The sequence below is a fragment of the Alexandromys fortis genome, unplaced genomic scaffold (genome assembly GCF_014885135.2).
Source record: "Alexandromys fortis isolate MF-2015 unplaced genomic scaffold, M_Fortis_MF-2015_v1.1 scaffold_111, whole genome shotgun sequence".
Classification (NCBI taxonomy): Eukaryota; Metazoa; Chordata; class Mammalia; order Rodentia; family Cricetidae; genus Alexandromys; species Alexandromys fortis.
This window is the reverse complement of record NW_026067996.1, coordinates 4,551,930-4,571,854: the sequence shown is the minus strand read 5'-3', so window position 1 is coordinate 4,571,854 and position 19,925 is coordinate 4,551,930. Positions and strand designations below refer to the sequence as shown.

Genomic DNA, 19,925 nt, shown 5'->3' with positions numbered 1-19,925 from the left:
TGTGACCTAGAACCTGAGAAGAGGGCAGTATAACAGAAAGCACATTTACCCTCTGCTTGAACTACTATTGGTACTTGAGACCTTAGGTAGTAGCTTTGTGGTTTTCAGCATTGATACCTGCCATTCTGGGTGCCAGCCTTAGAGTGTGCTCCTTGTGTCTTTCTTACGGGACTGGGTTTTCAGATCATAATTTTCTTCTTTCTAGGTGTCAGCCTTGGGAGGCCTCATGGAAGAGGTTCAGTTTTGTGCCTTTACTATTAGGGCATCAAAAAAGAGTTTGAGAGTTTGGGGAGCCGGATCATCCAGCACAGTTTCAGTTGGCTAATGCTTTCTGATTCAATTAAAGTATCTGTCAAAGAACAGGTTTATTTGCATTAGTGTTAAGGATAATGCTGAAGTCATTATTTCAGTTCACGTGTATGGTTGTTATATCTCCACACGGTGTGCATGCCTGTGCCCACAGAGGTCAGAAGATGGCGGCATCTCACTTGGAACTGGAGTTAACAGGTGGTTGTGAGCTGCCATGTGGAATCAAATCCAGATCCTTTGGAAGAGCAACCAGTGCAGAGATCAGTTAACAATGAAAGTGTAATTGAAAAGCAAATCTTAAAGGGGAGAGAGCTGTGATCTGCAGACATCCTCCTTGCCTATTCTCCATGAGCATTCCCTAGAAGTCGGAGACACAGGGAGTTCACTCAGCTTTGGAAATTATTTATGATTTCAGGACCTGAGCAAAGACCCTCAGAATTGGTTTGAAACACAGGCAGATGTATACTGAGTCATAACTAGTTGCTAATATCCTTTTTTACCTTTCATTTTTTTTGCCGTATATTATATTTTTAGAGACAGATAGTAGTTCAAGGTCATAGATGTAACTTTGCTGGATGTAGAACTCTCTTATGGATATATTTTGTTTGCCTGAAGACCAGAGTGTGCAGAGAATCACTAGTTAGCCATAGAGGCCAGGCAGTGATGGCACACACCTTTAATCCTAGCCAGCACCTGGGAGGCAGAGGCAGAGGCAGAGGCAGATGGATCTCTTAGGAGAAACGGCCAGATGGTGGTGGCTCACACTTTTAATGCCAGTACTTGGGAATCACAGACCTTCAATCCCAACACTAGGAATGTGGAGACAGGAAGGGATATGGATGGGCTGGATCTTAAAGCATTCAGTCTGAGGACTTTTAGAGACAGGAATCTCCATTTGGTCTGAGGATTTCATAGAGGTAAGAACCAGTGGTTAGCTGCTCTGCTTCTCTGATCTTTCAGCATTTACCCTGATAATCTGACTCTGGGTTTTTATTATTAACACTAATTAGAATTTGAGCAACAGTTGCTAATATTCTTCAAGTGGTGTGTGTGTATTGTGGCGGGAGTGTTTACTCCTCACCTGAGATGCAAGAGTAGGTGATAGGTGAGGCTTTTGTCTTTGTTTTTCCTCAGCTGTCTTTCAAACTTCCTGTGAGTGCATCCCCTGAAAGGGCAGTATTAGAAGACATAAAAAAGTTCATGTAAAAACAACAACAAAGAAAACTTCATTAGCACATGGTGTTTATCCCAGGAAGGATGAAATAATGATCATATTTAAAAGCTGGGCTTTACTGTCAGGTGGTGGACTCATTTTTACTGTTGCAGAAACTGGGCGCTATGGGGGTTATGCACAGTTGAGGTGGCTGTAGCTGCCTGTCTTGTTGGTGTACCATCTGCCAGCCATCACAAGAAGAAAGACAATCAAGGGTATTGAAAGCTGGTCATGCTGTTCTGTATGGGACAAGAGAATTAGCTTATGTCTTCCCAGATGCTGCTGCACTGCCATGCAGGGTCACTGCCTAGGTTTATATGGGATGTGGGAGAGAAGCCCCAGGTCTCAGGTATCCTTCCCAAGCCCATTAAACTTTGGAAGAGAAACAGTCAGACATTTCCTTAGGTCACCTGTGTGGTGACAGGCACCTGCCGGGAATATTGGACTCCAAGCAGTCACTACTCAGAGTTGAGTGGCTGTTTGTTGTTTATTGGTGACCTACTTGGGGCTCTCCAGTTGACTTTCCAAGTTAGTAGGGAGGGAAGGAGACAAGGAATGCTGTTATGTAGCTGTTATGTAGCCTAATCTGCAGGAGCCATATCACCACCTAAACATTAGCACACTGGTGGCTGTTGAAGCTTATCTCCCAGGGCAAGAGTCAGTTTTAATACCTCTGACCTTACTGCTGTCCTTGTCCTTACCTAAGTCTTGAAGAGCACTTCTTTGTTTCATGTGACAGTTAAAAGGGGTGTCGCGGAGGTGTGCAGTTCTCTCCTTGTTCTAATGGGTCCCTTTCTTGTCTATTCCTAGCCTTGCTTTGTGCATAACCCTTCCATTTCTTCCCACTTTCCAGCCTTCTGTCCCAGGGAGGCTGTAGACCTAATGACCAGTAAGCATAGGAGGTAATGAAGAACCAGCCTGCCTCCGTCTTAGACTTAAAAGCCAGCTTATAGTAAAGACAAACTAGATTCATTCCTGTTCATGATTAAACCTCAGTTTCTTAAGAATTGGGCTATACCCCATCTATAACCTTAACTACAAATAGTCTGTACTGCCTGTTCCAGGAGTGGCAAATGTATCTTTGTTTCAAAAAGTTAATAACCATGCTACAACCCTACCTTTTCTAAAGGGTTGTTATGTCTACCTGGGACCACCTGGCAATCATGTCCTTGTTTCAGGAGGTTGTTATGACTAACTTGTTATGCTTGTGACCCTACCTATTTGCCCACCAAATCCACCATTTGAAAAACCCCTACCTCTGGAGAGATGGCTCAGCGGTTAAGAGCACTGCCTGCTCTTCCAAAGGTCCTGAGTTCAATTCCCAGCAACCACATGGTGGCTCACAGCCATCTGTAATGGGATCTGGCGCCCTCTTCTGGCCTGCAGGCATACATGCAGACAGAGTACTGAAAATACTGTACACATAATAAATAAATCTTAAAAAAAAGGAATATCTGTACATTAAAAAAACAAATTTATGAAAAACCCCTACCCCAAGCTATAAAAAAAAAAACATTGTCTTCCTCACATCTGGGACTGCTCTCTAAGATCCAGAGAGCCAGCTAGCCAGTTCCAGGTGCACGCACCTCTAACACAAAGCTTGCTTTATTAGTAAGTCTTGGATTTGGTCTTTCTCCTCGCAATTTCAGATTTAACAATAAAAGCAAAGCAGTAGGGCATAGGCTGGTTTGCGATGGACTCTGGAGTTGTGCATTAAGGCTGCCAGGCCTGCTGTGAGGCTCCTAGGAGGGTCCCACCAGAAGAGAAGCTCAGTAACAAGTGGTCAGGCCATCTTCTCCTAACGAGCTCCATCTAGCTGCAGAGGAAGAGGGGCAGATAATCATCATACAAGGGCTGAGCACTGTCTGCGGTTCCTTCTTCATGCATGGCAGGAAAGGTTCTCAGATAAAGCGACATTTTACACGAGGTTGTGGCATAGAAAAGTAGGCAGAAGAGATTAAAGAGAACAAGCCAGCTGGCAGAGAGACTGAAAACCCTTCTCCACCTACAAAATCTTCAGGAGAAGGTAGATGTGATGGAAATGGCCTGCAGAGGGTCACCAGGCTTAGGGTTGGCAAAAGTCCCGATTTTGTCCCAGTTGTCTAGCCTGTTCCCATTCTCAGGAATGCCTTTCTCTTCCTTAATACACTGACCCTATCCCTATCACTCTGCCTGTCTGTCTCTGTTGTAATTCTTTATTCTAGGATTCAGGAATTTGGAAACCTCAGTGGGTACCCTGTGGACTCTGATCCACATCTCTAATATTAGACTTCATTTTTCCTCCTCCCTGAAGTGGGTGTAATTTAACACTATTCAGTCAGCAGCACAGTGAGACCCTGGGGGCATTCACCCGTCTTAGCAGACCAGCAGACATGGCTAGCTCCATTTGGGGGCCAATCTGCCGATCCATCTTTTTTTTTTTGTCATCAAACAGGCTGTTAGGCAAGCCAGCAAGTTTCTGCTGAAAGGCTGAAGAGGATCTGTGGTCTCAGCACTGCAGCCTCATCAGATGCTGGGTACCACCACTGAGCCTTAAAATAGAAAATTCCCACTTTTGAGAGCAGTCCTGTGTCCCGGCAGCTTCCCGGGGATTCTGCAGCACAGATGTCCTTTTGCCCCCAGTTGAAGTGAGCCTTTCTCTGGGAAAGAAGCCGATGTGGCCTCCTAGAGAGCCTGCCAAATCACACACAGTCATGACTGGTTCTTTTCCTCCTCTCCTCTCCTCGGTCTTTGAGAGTGGGGGTGGTAAGCCAGGGAGATGAGAGGTACCATCTGCAAGTTATTTGCTGAGAAAGTGAAGGAACACCAGCTGCAGAGCTGGGGGAGCCCAGGCAGGGGAGCACTTGCGGAATACCAGCTTGGTCATGGAGGTTCTTGCCTTCTGGGAACTCAGCAGCTGAAGTTAGACTGCTGAGTGTTGGCTTTTGTTAGATGTTTGGGTGGTGCTCCCCACCCCCTTCTCCCTTTCTCCCTTCCTCTCTCAATATAGTACAGGATCCAGTGGGAATACAGGCTGCTCCTGATGCTTGAGAAATCAGGAAAGACTTGGAGGGGAGGAGCCACGCCTTCCAGGAGTGGTCTCTGAACACCCTCCAGGGCTCCATGAAATGTAGCTTGGAAGCAGAGCTGTGCTGGTTGCACAACCTCCAGTGTGAAAGGGGCTGGCTCCTGCCCATATCAACAGACTAATTCCAACTGGGCCATTTCCTTCTCCCCTCCTCCCCCTACCACTTCCTGCAGGTGGCTTCTGTAATCCAGTTAGCACTGGGGGAAGCCTCTTGTGCACACGCACCTAATCCGAAAATGGCTGGCTTGACTTTGACCTGCAGGATAACCTTGCAAAGAAGGCAGTTTTCCTTTTGTGTCTGCTCACACCTGGGAGCCATTTTCAGCTGTTCTAGCCCAAGTGGAAGAAATGTGTTTGTATTTATGCCAGGCCTTTTTTTCATAAGGCCTGCCATTGTTGGGCAGTATATAGGGAATACAGATTCAGCCCATTTGTTCAAAGGGTCACAGTTTTAAAGATAGGCTAGTTAATTATTATGTTGACAGGCATATGAAATGGACATTTTCGTAATTAAAAATGATCAGATGTTGTCCTTCCACCTTTTAAGATATAAAACAGTGAGTGCAGATTTAGTGTATGTCTTGTGTACCCTCCGAGGTGCAGTTCTGTAGTCTGTGAGATGCTGAAGGTGCAGACTGCAAGAGTCTTCACTGAGGTCAGAGAGTGACAGATGGGTCCTGATCTCCCACCTCTAAAGCTGGTTGCCCACTTGTTCTGGAATGATGTGGTCTGGGAGCCTAGAGGAGTTTTGTCAGGTCCAGAGCTGACACACAGTGAGGGGCAAGATGCTTCTGCCCAGACAGCTTACCTTGGCCTCAGGTGAGCTCATCTGGAGCAATTCTCAGAAATGCTTCCCGTGCCTGTAGTTCAGACTGATCCTCCTCATGCTCTCGGGTAGCTGGTTGTTCTGAAGGGTTATGGCCGCTACCTCCTAAGGGGGAGACACATCCTCTTGTTGCCAGGCCTCCGCAGAGCCCCAGCCTCAAAGGTAATGCCAGCAGAGTTGCCCATAATGGGGACCTGCCCTCGAAGACATCACTCTAGGGCAAGATTCTTATGCCATTTCCTCACTTCCTGGATGCATTTCAAACCAAAGCAGCTGAGGCAGAGGTGCCAATTTGTGGTTTCTCTTCCCAACTTCTTAACTGGGTGCTCAAAGTGAGCGTGGGGAGGCAGCAACACTGTGGCCCCCAGGGTCTGTTCTCTCTTGTGCCCCAGCATCTGCCCAGCTGTGTTGGTACAGAGCCTTGGGAAATAAAAAGATACGATGTTTCCGAGGGCCGCTGGGAAGTCACTCTGAACCATGTGAAGCTGTGATGGAGGTACATTAGATCTCCTTGCTTTATATGGTCGCCTGCAGCTGCAGGGTTGGGCTGACATGGCTCTTGCCTTGCTGTGCTCTGTGTTTGTTTCCTTTACCCCAAATCAGGTGTCCTGGTGTCAGACAGTCCATCTGTCTGCCCTAAAATTGATCTCATTTGCAGATATTCTTCTGGATGATATTTTGAAAACCTATTGGGGTTCACAGGTGTGTGTGTTTTCATTCTTGGCTTTCTGGTTTATTAGCTCCTTTTTGGGGAGCTGTAGAGTATGGCTGTCTCATTCCACCAGGCCTTCTGTCAGCTATGACCGCCTGACATTTTGTTTTTGTTACACTTTTTGCTTTGGAGGTAATTGTTGGTTGACAAGTGGCTGTGAGAAGCCTTTCACTCAGTGAGGGCTCCTGGAATTCTCCCAGTTCTTGATTGTTCTGAAGAAAGCTGCTGTGACCAATGATTTTTTGTGTGTTTTGTGTGAATATAAATCTTCATCTTCTGGGATAAATGCCTCAAAGTGCAGTGGACAACCTGCATGGCACTTCATGCTTTGTTTTTTAAGAAACTGCTGTACTCTTCCAGAATGGTTGTACTGTTTTATATTTCCACTAGCAATGCATGAATAACCCAGTTGTTTTTCTCTAGTCAGTATTTAGTGGTGTATTTTCATTTTTTTAGTTCTTTGACCATTCTGTTAAATACTTAGATATATAGATTAGATCTATTTCATTGTGATTAAATTTGTATTTTTCTGTTAGTTATTGATGTTGAATTTTTTATTTGCTAAATTTTCTACCTATGGGTTATTATTTTTGCTGTTTTTAGTACAGGATCTTGCTGTGCAGCCCAGGCTAGCTTTGAGGTCTTACTCCTCATAGGTGTGCGCCCCATTGCCCACCTCATCTGTGAGTCTTGTTGCTGAAATGTTGTCAGACTTCTTGCTTATTGTCAAATCTTCAAACAAGTTATTTTATTTTTGGTATTTGTGTTCTGGAAGGTTTTTACATATTCTAGATCCTTTTTTCTTTCTTTCCTTTTCTGGATGTGTGGTTTGAAAATATTTTCACTAATCTGACATTTTATTTAACAAACTTGTTTATATTATAAATACCTTAAATTTGGGGTGTAAGTCCAGTGCACTAGTCTCTTATGGATTATGGATTCAGCCCTAAACTGAAAGATTTTTCTCCTGTTTTTTCCTATATGTTTTCCAGTCTTACCTTTTGTATTTAAGTCCACAATGACATGCTTTAAAAGCATGTGTTTCCAGGGAAGAGACAGAGCAATTGCTTGCTCTTGTGGGAATGCAGAACAGGCTGGATCGGGGACTGGTGGTTTGGGGGTGCGGAACAGTGGTGCTGACTGTGGTGCCGCTTTGATGCTGTGGCAATTTTGTCATCTGTGGGGTGGATAAGGAGGATGCCATTTAAAGGTCAGCTCTTAATCCCATCCCTGATTCTCTGAGTGCTCTTAGTTTGTATGCTGAGAGGCTTGGGAAATTGCATGGTAAGAGATAGTCTAAATCATATGATCACATCAAAAGTCTTCCAGATGAGGCAGGAAACAGGCCTGGTTCTATTTTAAAGGCACATCATGGTATAACTCCCCAGAGGGAAAGGACTTTGTCTTAGAGGCTGCAGCCAAAAATTGAAATAGCTTCCTCCCCTGCCTGGAACTGTAGGACTGTTTCGAAGCTGGCATGTGGATTTGGGGAATGTTCCAGTGTCAGGTGAAGACAGGCGGCCCTTTGGTGGCCTCTGAAGACATTTCCGGGACATCCTGGCTCCATCAAACGCCTCTCTGTTCTCTCAGCCATTGCTGTATGGCTTGGCATCCTGTGCTGCTTCTGCTCACAGAACAGCATAGCCAGGAGTCTGAGAACACCTGGGTTTGCACCCTAGTGGTCTGGATGACTCCCATCCAGGGTGTAACCCCTGAGCCTGGCATGGTTGGGAGCAGAGGGTGGAAGCGTCTCCTTATAGAATGCTTCTGTGCAGTCCATCTCATCCTGTCTGCCTAGTAAATGAGAGGCACTCTCCTTGTCTGTGCAGATATGGGAAGCTGACCACCTCAGTCATGGTCAGTATAGAGAGGAGGTCTGGGGTCCTAGGATGTGTTTGTGGTTTGTAGGCTAAGGACTTGGTAAGATCCTTGCAGGTGTGTGGGTCACCATTAGGAGACTGGGGTGGGGGAATATACAATGTCTCCTAACTTCATTGGCTACCTCAACATCTGTGTAGACAGGCCCAGCCATGGTTCTGATCACATGGTGGCCCTCCTGTCCAGTGATGATTTCTTTCCCAAGAGTCTGACTATCACCCACCAATATCATGAGGCCATTCCATGTCACTGAGACTGTGGGATTCACATACTGGGCTCCTGTGTAAAGGCAAAATGGCGAGGCAAGCCAGACTATGTGCAAGTGCCAGTGAATTTAATCCAGGTTCCAGCTACAGTGACCCTTTAAGTGCCTCTCACCTAGAGTAAGCTCACATGCTGTGAGACTGTTAGGGAACAGGGCCCTCTAGGAGACTGCAGACCTTAATACCCCAAATCTTCATCTGTGCCTGGTGCACAGGTAATAAAGCAGTAAACACCATGCCCCATACTATTCTTTCCCCAGGCATTTTGAGTTAAAGTTTGGGTCCCATGAGGGCTGGAGGGATGGTTCAGGCCACTGGCTGCTCTTCCAGAAGACCAAGGTTCAGTTTCCCGCACCCACATGACAGCTAAAACTGTAACTCCAGTCCCAGGAGCTCTGATGCCCTCTTCTGTCCTTCACAGGCACTACACATTGGTGTACAAAAAAATATTCAGGAAAAACACTTATATAAATAAATCTAAGAAAAAAAACTAAAAAAAAATTAGTTCTCACAGCCCAATACCTAAATTCACTTTGTTTTTGTTTGTTTGTTTTTAAATAAGCTTATTTACCTAATTGGCAAGCACATTGATGTTGTGCAAGATAGTAAGTGTGATGATTGGATTGCTGTCAGGCTCTGGGTGAGAGCTATGCCCTACTTTGCTCTGTCTGTGACTGTTAGAATAGTAGTCATGTGGCTGGGTGGTGGTGGCACACACATTTAATCTCTGCCCTTGGGAGGCAGAGGTGGTGGATCTCTGTAAATTTGAGGCCAACCTTGTCTCCAAGAGCTAGTTCTAGGACAGGCTCCAAAGCTAGAGAAAAACCCTGTCTCGAAAGTCAAAAAAAAAAAAAATTAGTAGTCATGCACATTGATAGCCCATGCTTCCTACCTTTTGGCTCACCACACTGGATGGACATTTTCCTGGTATATTTGGTACACGAGGATGACACAAAGTGTGGCCATATGAAGGAGGTGTGTTCCGATAGGGGATGTGGAATGAGATTACCATGTTGTTTTCTCATCCTGGTTCCATCTGTTGTGATTCTGGATGGTGAGGTCACTAGGAAGAAGGATCACAAGAGTTGGTGACAGGTCCATTGGTTTTGGATTTCTGGTGCTCCCCTTACAAAGCAGAATTTGTGGGTGGTCTCTTTTATGGGAACCCTTGTTAGGCAGAGCCCTTCCTGGAGAAAGACTCCTTACAGTGGCTTGCTCAGAGTAGCTGATCTCAGTAGGTCCCCTTCTCACCTTGTTTTAGCTACTGCCATCTTCTGCCACCTTTCCCGTCCTCTCCCTCCCCTCTCAATCCTCTAACAGGAGGAAAATTTCATTTAGTACACTGCTAGGGGCAAGGGACTGGGCAGTAACATGAGTGCTGTCTGTCTGGTTTGTTGTCCAGAGACAGCTGCCCCGGCCCTGGAGGCTAGGAGAGTCTGTAGTTCCTCATTGTTCCGTGTAGGAGTTTTCTTTCCTACAGGCATGGACCATGGCCTCTAGTATGTAAGAGACTGACCTTAGGCTTGTTTATCTATTGTAAGTCAGGAAGGGCCAGGCCAGACTTGCTGTTGTCTGGGGCTAAGATCTGTAGGAGTGGTGCAGAGAAGCCCCATGGGTGTGCTGGGGTCTGTGAGGTAGCAGGTGCAGATGGCTAACATCGGAAACAAGGAAAATAACAGAGCTGAGAGAGCATCTGGTGGCCATGGTGGCCTTGACCAGGAGTGATAAACACTTATGTCTGTATGTAGATGTAAATTCTGATGGAAGTGACTGATCTTGCCTTGATTTCCGTCTCCTGACTCCAGTTGATACCATGTTGCCCTGCCAAGTTACCAGGACAGTTTCCATTTCTGCAGGCATGGAAGGAAGTCCAGGCCCTCAGAAATCCCTGCCAGTTTTGGGGAGGCTCAGCCTGTGTCCTCAGGGATAAAGGCAGATGTGACTTTCAGAGCACACTAGTCAGTGGATCTGATAGGAACTCTACGGAGGGAGTGGGGAGACTGTTGAGGTGACACTGGGGTGACACTTAGCTTGCTGTCCCAGAGACATTAGCCAGCCTCTCTTGACCTGCAGTGTTTCACTTGCTAGCGTGGACTTGTGCACGGATCTCAGTGTTTGGGGCTAAGTGAACACCGGAAAGGTGTGACTCAAACCCACTCTCCCTACTATTTCCTTAAAATCGCCCGGCAGTTTCTTACCTGGAAAAGAAAGTTAACTCTGCTTTACTTTTAATTCCCTTTTCTTTGTTAAAAAAAAAATGTTAGGTTGGGTGTTTTTTTAACTTTGTTTTCGTCTATGTAATTGTCAGGAGCTGAAGCTGTAATTCACTTGTTTGCTCAACAAACTCTGGTAGGGAAACTTCTGTGTTTCCAGCCACTGAGGGTGTAACAGTAAAGAAAGAAGTGAAAATGCCCAGCCCTGTACACCCTATATCTGCTGTGACCTCAGGACTGCAAAATACTCCAGGGGACTTAACTGGAGCATTCCTGTATCCCCCCAGCCCACCCCAGTGTTTGCTTCTCTTGTCTTTCTGTGGTTCATTGTTCATTCTTGATGAACCGACATCGATACATTATCCCTAACTGGAGTGTGTAACCTGCTAGTTTTCTCTCTTGGTTTGAAGATGCACAGTGGCTACCCTGAGGGTCTAGTGTTAGCTCTCCCACCCTCCTCCCGGGATGTCTATCCCTTCTTAACAACTACTGATAACTTGCTGTCTTGGTGATTTTAATTTTTTTTTTTTCAGAATTTCTCAGAATGTTCTTCAGAAGTGTGTATTCGGAGGCCTTTTCACCCAGCAACACACATTTTCCTCAGGACATTTCTTTGTTACTGTTTTATTTGTGTATCTTTATATGGAATGCAGCAACAGTCTGACAGTTTGGATTGTGTCTTCGCGAACCAATTTTCCCTGGGCTGGGTCAATCTAGACTTAGTGCTGGCTGCTGCTTGATTGTCACTGGGTTTCTTCATTGCAAACCTGGAACTTCTGGCTCAATACTTCTAGGCCAATGGCAGCAGAATGGAACCTGCTGCAGCAGGGTCTTTGGGACATACATTCGCATGGGCTTGAGGCATCAGATCTTTTTTATTTTTGAAAGAGTTAATGGAAACTGTCTGTTGAAGACCCCCAAGGGGGTCAGTGATCCTGAAGGAAGTGAGCCGGCTGGGAGATTGGTTGACCCTGCCTGGCGGAGGCTGTTTATCCTGCCACTGGGCTGCTCTTGTTTTTACCCAGTCTCCACCTGAATAAACAGATCCAGAACGTCATCTACAGCCAGGCTGCGAATCTGCCAAAATTCCCCAGGGAACGGGTGATTCACTAGCAGCAGGGGAAGGAGAAAGGCAGTGAGCAAGAGACCTGCTTAGCTGGCTCTCACTTCCTGTGCACCAGCTCATCTGGGCGAGGCTGTCTCTTACAAGACACCAGTGTGTTCAAGCGGGTTGTCAGTTTGTACAATGGGACAGCTGGTTTTGGTTTTCAGTTTAGAAAGATTGTTATAAACCAGACTAGTGGGGGCAATAATACTTCTGATTGTCATGTCGAGCTTTCTTTAGGTTGGCCTTTCAAAGACCTTCTGTGCTCACTGGGTTTAAGACTCTCCTGGGCCTCGGGTTCAGGCTGCATATGGGCATTTATCTTGACATTATTCTTGCCAATGTATACCTTACACTTACACTTATTATCATCATTTTATGCTCATTAGGTCCTCATCTAATAGCCAGACAAGATGATTAAATTGAACTTGGCCATATTCTGTGGCCCCGAGCTATATTCCTAATATTTAATATGTTTTACATTTATATATATATTAATATCTTTCAGGAGCTAGTGTTCAGTAGTCACTTCCACCATGTGAGTCCCAGAGGTTGAGCTTAGGTTGTTAGGCAAGTGTCCTTATCCACTGAGTCATATCCCTTGTAATATATTTTACTGATGGTGTGGAAGTCGGGGAGGGGGGTTGGGTGGGCAATGTGTGACTTTTGAAAATGGTTAAATGAAATAGCATGAGATGAGCACTTGGAACACACCATTTCTCAGGTTCGTTTCAACCTTGGTGAGTTTAGTCCAAAAGAAAGGTACTAGTGTCTGTGTGAGGCTGGTGATGCACATGCCTGATGACATGTGTAATGTCAACACTGGCCTTTGCATGCCTACCAGAGAACACACAGATACACACCAACAAGCATGCTCGGATGTTGAAATAGGAGCGGCAGGGCTGCGTCCCCGGCACCCGGCCGCCCGCATGGCTAGGTTATGCCCCGAAATAATTACAGGGAAACTGTATTCTTTCAAACACTACCTGGCCCAGCTAGTTCCAGCTTCTTATTGGCTAGCTCTTACATATTGTTCTAACCCATTTCTAATATTCTATGTAGCCCACGAGCTGGCTTACCAGGGAGGATCTTAACCTGCATCTGTCTGGAGCGGGAGAATCATGGCGACTCCCCGACTAAGCTTCTTTCTCCCAGCATCCTGTTCTGTTTTCTCCGCCTACCTAATTTTCTGTCCTATGAGGGCCGAGGCAGTTTCTTTATTATTAAGAAATCACTCCCACATCACTCGGAAGATTCATCTGTGTTCCTAGTTACGATTTTCACTATAGTCTCAACTGGAAATACCCCCTTGTTGCTTACAAAATGGAACAAGAAAACAAATTTCAGTGTATTTCTTCAATAGAAATAGTGTGCTGAAGTTGAGATGGAGGCATGTGCCTATGATCCAGGAGGGCGGAAGGAGACTCACGGTTTAGGAGAGAGTACTGCTGACCTGAGGTACACACCCAGACTCTGTTACATGCACATGTGTGTGCACACACACAAGCACACAAAGACATGCATGCACACCTCACTCTCAATAGAAAAGAACAGTCTGGGTGTACCTCAAAATGTGAGTGAAAGTAGCCAGATATAGAAGAATTCATGTGGAATAATTTTGTGTTTATAAAGCATTAAAATAGGCACAATTATTCATGGTTGGAAGAAATTATAGGTTTGGTTTGAGAAGAATAACAGCTAAGAGATCGGGAGGTGGCAGCTTTCTGTGTTGATCTGAGTGATGCTCATGTGGGCTGTATTCGTGTACTGATTCTGCTGCTTGATCACTACAGAAGCAGAAGTTAAGTAGTTGTGACAAAGACCACATGGTCCACAAAACAAGTTATTCACCACCTGGTCTATTATAGAGTAAGTTTGCTGGTATAGACAATAGGTGCATATTTTCAGGAACTAGAAATTTCCACTCAGCATGTCCTTTGATCCACTCACTCTTAAGATCTTTTCCACTACTAAGGGGACCTCGTGAACCAGGCTTTCTCAGGGTGTAGTGGAAAATCGCTCATGATAAAAAGTTTTAAGTGTTGGTTTCGCATGCCTCCGTCTGTTTTACTGTCTAATATCAGCTCTGAAAATGTAGCCAAGTGGAGGGAGCTTATCATGCCTATCCTCTTCCTTTGAAGACTGATATTATTTTTGAAGCCTTTAACAGGTGTTGCTTTAATAGACTTCTGCTGTATTAAGTTTTCCTTACCCCAGAGGGCAGCCCCAGGGGTAAACTGACACTATTTGGAAGTGAGTGCCTGGTGACCAGGCTGCCACCCGCTACCCGAAATTCCTGGCTGCAGAATGACTGGCTTTGTGAGTGTTCCTTTGATGAGGCCATTGACACTATTCCTAGCACAGTGCTGTGCCCTGCCTTGCGCTGGTCTTTTTTTTTTTTTTTTTTTTTTTTTTTTTTTTTNTTTTTTTTTTTTTTTTTTTTTTTTTTTTTTTTTGTCCTTTTACACTTCACCCACCCCGGGAAGAGGCGGAGTAGTTCTCTGACAGCAGCTGTGAGAAGGTGGCCTCTGGGGAGCCACCCTTCTCTCCATTGTGGGACCTTTGCTCCCATCTGCCATGCTCGCTGATGCCTGGTCCCACAGGTCCTGTACCGCACGCTCTTCTTGTAGGACACTGGGACGTTGGGGCACAGGCTGGGCCGCCTGGTGGAGGCTAGTTTATACAGACCCATCAGAGTTGATCAAGAAATAGAATTTGCTAGGAGAACTTCTTGAGTGGGCCAAGCCAAGACTCAAATTCTGGGCTTGCCTCCCAGCTCCTCTTGCATCTTAGCTGTGACCTCAATCAAGTTCCAACAGAGCTCTGAGTTCATTGTTTTGAACCATCTAAGAAGAAATGATAGTCATATTTACATGATTAGGTTGCAGCTTGGTGTCTTTTCTTTTCTTTTTTTTTTTTTTTTTTTTTTTTTTGCTCAGGGCTGGCTATATGACATGCAGCAATTTACAGTTAAGAACTAGGAGATGAGTATGGACCTTCAAGGGAAGTGAGCACTTGGGGTAATGACTTTTTTGGATATTCATTAAGAACGGAGTGTTTCTGATCTGGGCTCTGAGACTCTGTCTTAAGCAAACAAGCAAATAAAAAGAATAGGGAGTTTTGTGAAGTAGTGTGCTGTCCTGAGTTGAGCCAGCAGATGGGCTTTCAGGCCCTCTGCTTCAGGGGGAGGTGGGTTGGCTTTACTTTGTGATCTGAATGCTGGCCATTTTCCTCTAGACTTAAAGATGGAGAGCTAGAAGGGAGGGTCAGCCACCAAGAAGAAATGGGTTTGGGCGTGTTTGGCACTCAAGGGTCAAGGATATGAGCTTGCTGGGATCTACCCCAGTTGGTTGGGGTTCAGTCGTGAGTTTGCTTTGAAGTCTGGCTCCTGAGACAGCTTGGTTGTTCCAGGGGCTGGGGATGGCATTCTGCAGCTGAAGCAGGCCTGGCTCCTAAGTGGAGCTGAGAGCTCTGACTCAGTCCTTTGTTCCTGAGAGGAGAGCTGGGCTTGCCTGTGTGCATTGAAATGTTGAAAGGAATTGAAGGGAACCAGTCATCCATTCATTGTTCTCACTCACTTTTTCTCCCCCACAAAGCATTTCCTATGAACCAGATCCATAGCTTGCTTCTGAGGACAAAACGTGACTAATAAAAATGGACCTTTTTTATTAAGCAACTGCTGGTACATGTCAGGCCATATCAGCCCATAGGTATACGAACCTCATTCCACTTTACAAATGGGGCTCCACTGGGTTATGAACTTGGGTGGCAATACTCATGGCACATCTTCAGTAGAGCAGTGCCATGTTTGAGAGCAAGGGCGCCCATTCTTGGGTAGAGGTGCCAGGATCATCATATAGATCTCATGCACATGGATTGTCCTTCAAGGAGGGTGCAGAGTTCTGCAGGAGCAGAGCTTCAACATCCCCATTCTGAAATTGGGTGGGTGCTTAGGAAAGGTTGCTTGGGGCCCAGACTGTAGTTGACAGCAGAGATGAAACCCCAGAGAAAATGTAGTGTGTGTTCTTAGCAGCTGGGCTGCCTAGGATGATATAGGTGTTTGCATCTGGGCAGAGCTGTCACAACATCTGTGCCATGACAAACTCCCTCCTGTTCCTGTTGATTCTGCCTGAAGCTCTTTGCTTGGACAGTTTTTGCTGCAAGAATGCTGGTGAATCCCATTTGTGTGCTTACCCTTAGACCTTTTGAAAGTAGCTGCATTCACTCTTGGTGACCTGTATTGCGCACCTGTCCTGCAACTCATACCTTTCGAGTGTCTGGAGGCAGTCAGGAGCAGAGGCCTGTTTTTATTCATGGCTCCATGCCATGGTGAGAAAGAAGATGTGAACTAGATAAGCAAGCACCAGTTTACCAGATAACAGAGCCTAGAGGAGGACAGGGCAGGTGATGGGAGTGCATGCCGGGTGTGATTCTAGAAAGAACAGCCAGGAAAGGCCTGACGGGGTGACACTGGAATAAAGACAGGAAGTAAGGGATGAGACAGGTGAGTCTCTGGAGAAGCAGCATTCCAGGCAATAGGAGCAGGAAGTACAGGGCCCGTGGCCTGCTGAGTGTGAGGACAGACTGGGCAGAACATATGAAGTGGAGGAGTAGGTAGACCCGTGACAGGTGCTGTTCCTGGAGGCCTTAAATGAGGGACTTCATCTGTTTTCAGCAGGGTCTCGTGAACCAAGAATCATTTTGTTTTGCTTTAAAATTGTTATAAAATGTATATTAAAAAATTAAACAGAAAATTCAGTAGTTTTTGTTATTGTTGTGCAACCTATCTTGAGCCATTCTTATCTTGCAGTACTAAACTCCATGTCCATTACCAACCAGTCTTCAGTGTCTCTTTTAAATGGCCCCTGTCTTTGCAACCATCTTTGTATTTTATTTTATTTTTTGGTACCTGCCTGCTTTCTCTCTTTTTCTTTTTGAAACAGGGTCTCATCATGTAGCCCAGGGTACCTAGAACTCTCTAGAACTTGCTGTGTAGTTGAGGCTGGCCTCAAACTTGCAGTCCCTAGGTTAGGGTTAGAGCTTTAATCCTAGTACCTATGTGATGCTGGGCATTGTGCAAACACCTGTAGCTCCAACTCTGAGCGATCCAGTGGCCTCTTCAGGTCTTCACACATGCACAGGCTTGCGTACCTCTCCCACTCATGCACATGTGCATACACGTGCAGATATACACAAATAGTGCTAGGAATGCCCTTTTGTATATGTTGTACAAAATGGTAGAAGTATGTTTAGGTCCGTGCACAAACTATTCGGAATTTTATCTTAATTTAAGCCAAAATTCACTTAACAGTTTTTTGTGTGTGTATGAAATAGAAGTCAGTAACTGAAACAACAATTTTACAAAATGTAACATTTGAATATAATTCAGAGATACACTAATTTAATTTGATACATGCTCAGTAATGACAGGAAAATATAAGTCCTTGTTTTTTAGAATTAAATGATTATGTTCTGTAAGAACAGAAAACTTGCACAATGGCAGGTATTAAATGATTAATGTGTGTACTGTGTGTATAAATTAGGTATACAAAATAAATATTTATTGACAATAAGTCATACATTATTTTGAAGCATTTCTTCGGTGTGTTTACAAGTAGTACAGTAAAACACTGGCGTTTGTGAGCTGTCGTGTTCCTGTGGCATAGCAACGTGTAGCACAGGCCTTGTGTGTTCAGAGCCTAGGCTGCAGTGAAGACGTGACACACCACGGGCAAGCGCCATCGGGAACATGGAGTCATTGCACATTCAGTTTTGGGTTATTATTTTGTCATTGTGTGCATTCATAAGTCTGTTACCAAACGTTTACAGCCTCCGTACGTTCAGTTGTATGTGTCCCCATACGAGGTGATACAATAGTTTGGGCTGCTGTAGTTTATAAGCTATCTGCCACTGGACATTTGGGTTGTTTCATCTCTGGAATACTCTGAATAGCGCTTCTGTGAAAATGTCTTTTTGAAGTCGTCTGCTGGGGGGAGGGGGTGTTAAAAGGTGGTGATCCTGTGCTAACTTTCAGATGGCCGTTGTTTTCTGAAGCACCGCTCACCCCCGCTGCCTGCTGCAGTCTGATTTCTCTGCGCTCGCATGGCCATGCATTCCTTTGATCGTCGCTGTCGGGACTGACTTAGCTTCCTTTACCAGCACCTGTTGGCCATTTGTGTATCTTCTTTGGAGAATGTCTATTTAAGTCCTCTGCTAGTTAAAAACATTGTTTTTCTTTTATGTGTAGGTGTGTGCTTGTGTGACTGTATTCCATGTCTCATGGTGGCTGTAGAGACCAGAAGTTGGTATTGGATCTCCCCTGAGCTGCTGTCACAGGCTGCTGTGAGCAACCTGACGTGGGTGCTGGGAACTGAACTCAGGTTCTCTGAACGAGATCTGCGTCATCTCTCCAGCACCCGTTGCTGATATTTTAATCATGATGGCTTCTTGTCGAATTGTAGCAGTTCTTCATAGATAATTAAACCCTGAATGCTTACGTTCTGTGTCTAAAACAACGCTGTATTTGCATGGCCCTGTGTACATTACTTGAAGTCATCTCTGAATTACATTTAATAGTCAAGACAGTACAAGTACTTTGTAGTCACTGTCTTTGTGGTTTTAGGGTTGATGAAAAGAAAGTCGGCACATGTGCAGTACAGGTCTCTTTTTTTTTCTACTGACTATCATGTGTGAATGCATTTGCTTAAATCTGTGGGTGTGGGACCCACAGGATCTGAAAGTTGAGCCTATTCTGAGCTTTCACCCAAGTTCCCAAGCTTGATGACCTGATTGGCTTGTTAGGCTGCTGGGCTACGAACTGACTGCAGGTGTCACTGTGCACCTGGCTGGCTTTGCTGACCATCCAGTGCTTCTCTTGGGGTGCTACCTGTTCCTCTTTTAATTCTCGTGTCCTTGTTTCTGGTGGCAACCCCTCTCACTTGGCCCACTGAGTGCTTCCCTGGTTTGGTTCGGCCCAACAGGCCAGCTCTTAAGTCTGACCCAGCTCCTGATCTCCCCAACTGGCTCTTTCTGCCTCTGTCCTCCTCTCAGGCCTGTCCTGGCAACTTCTTCCTGACTGTCTGTCCCAGAGCTCATGCCTCACTCCCACAGTCTCCATGGCTGCCTTCTCTGCTCGGTGGGGAACTTTTCCACTGTGTGAAAATGTCTTGTCTTCTTCACAGTGGCATTTATCCAGAATGGGGGCCTAGAATGCGGTTCAGTGGATAAATATACTGCCAAGAAAGAAGAAAACCGTGTAAGACAAAAGACAAAGGCAGAGGAGACAGAGGAGGTGTGGGGGAGAGGAGAGAGGCTAAACTGTGTCCTAGGGCTTGCTTGTGCCAGACTCTTTGTGTGGAGCCATCCTTTCTCTGCCCAGGTCCTCTCTTTCTGGCTCCCTGGTACTATATTCAGAGTTCCCGGATGAGGCCCAGTGCTGTGTCCTTTATTTCTTGTTCTTTTTCTTCCCATACTTTACATAATAAAGCTTCTATTTTCCTTTTGGAGTCAGAAAACTGAAGAGACCGCCTTTATTAAAGACATTAATGAAGAACTCAGGAAGTAGCTTAGGGAGGGGCCTGGAGAGGTAAAGTTTGTCTCTGCCTCAGCACAGTTGTGCAAATGCATTTCGAGCTTCAGGGCCTGGGAGACTTGCGAAGAGAACAAAGGAGCCTGAGAGTCCCAGAGCTTCTGGGAAAGAGGTCCTTGTTTATGCCTGTTGGAACCGATTTGGTCAAGTGTTTGTTTAAAGGAGATGCCACTTGGTAAGCAACACCAGGCTCTTTTGGGTTTTGTTCCAAAAGGCTTTTGATTGGTTGGAGAGCTGCCCCTGTTTACTCATAGCTGGCGGGAGTGTGTGGCTGGGATCTGCAGTCCCAGCACTACCTACCACCCACTGAACTTCACTGTGACCCCTCCAGGCAGAACCAAGCCCACATCAGTGCCCAGCCCTCACCCCATTGCCGGCTGTTGCTAATGCTAGCTGGTTAGGTTTTGGTTTTGCAGAAACAGGATTAAAGGTGCAAATAAGTCATGGCAGGAAGTTAAGCTCCACTGTGCCCTCCAGATGCTTTAGTGTGGTTTCAGGGAGCAGACTGTGGCCTCATCTTTCAGATGAGAAAACCAAGGGCCAAAATTACCAACGTAGAGGTTCAGGGATTTGGCTCCAGCTGGGCCCAGCCATGAGCACCTGTCTCAGTTTAGAGTCAGGTCTGGTCATCACCATCTTTGTATTTTTACAGTCCCATTTGTCTTCATGCCTGGCATACAGTACATGTCAGGAAATTGTAACTTGTGTTGTGACATATTCAGTTGGATTAAACTGAGCTCTTGTGGGGTGG

General features: G+C 45.6%; 1 protein-coding gene across 1 annotated transcript in view; it reads left to right on the top strand.

The window, feature by feature from the left end:
- The window catches only part of Lrig1 (leucine rich repeats and immunoglobulin like domains 1), a 99,949-nt gene that overhangs the window by 50,136 nt on the left and 29,888 nt on the right, over positions 1 to 19,925 (top strand). The gene's annotated exons all lie outside the window — the stretch shown is intronic.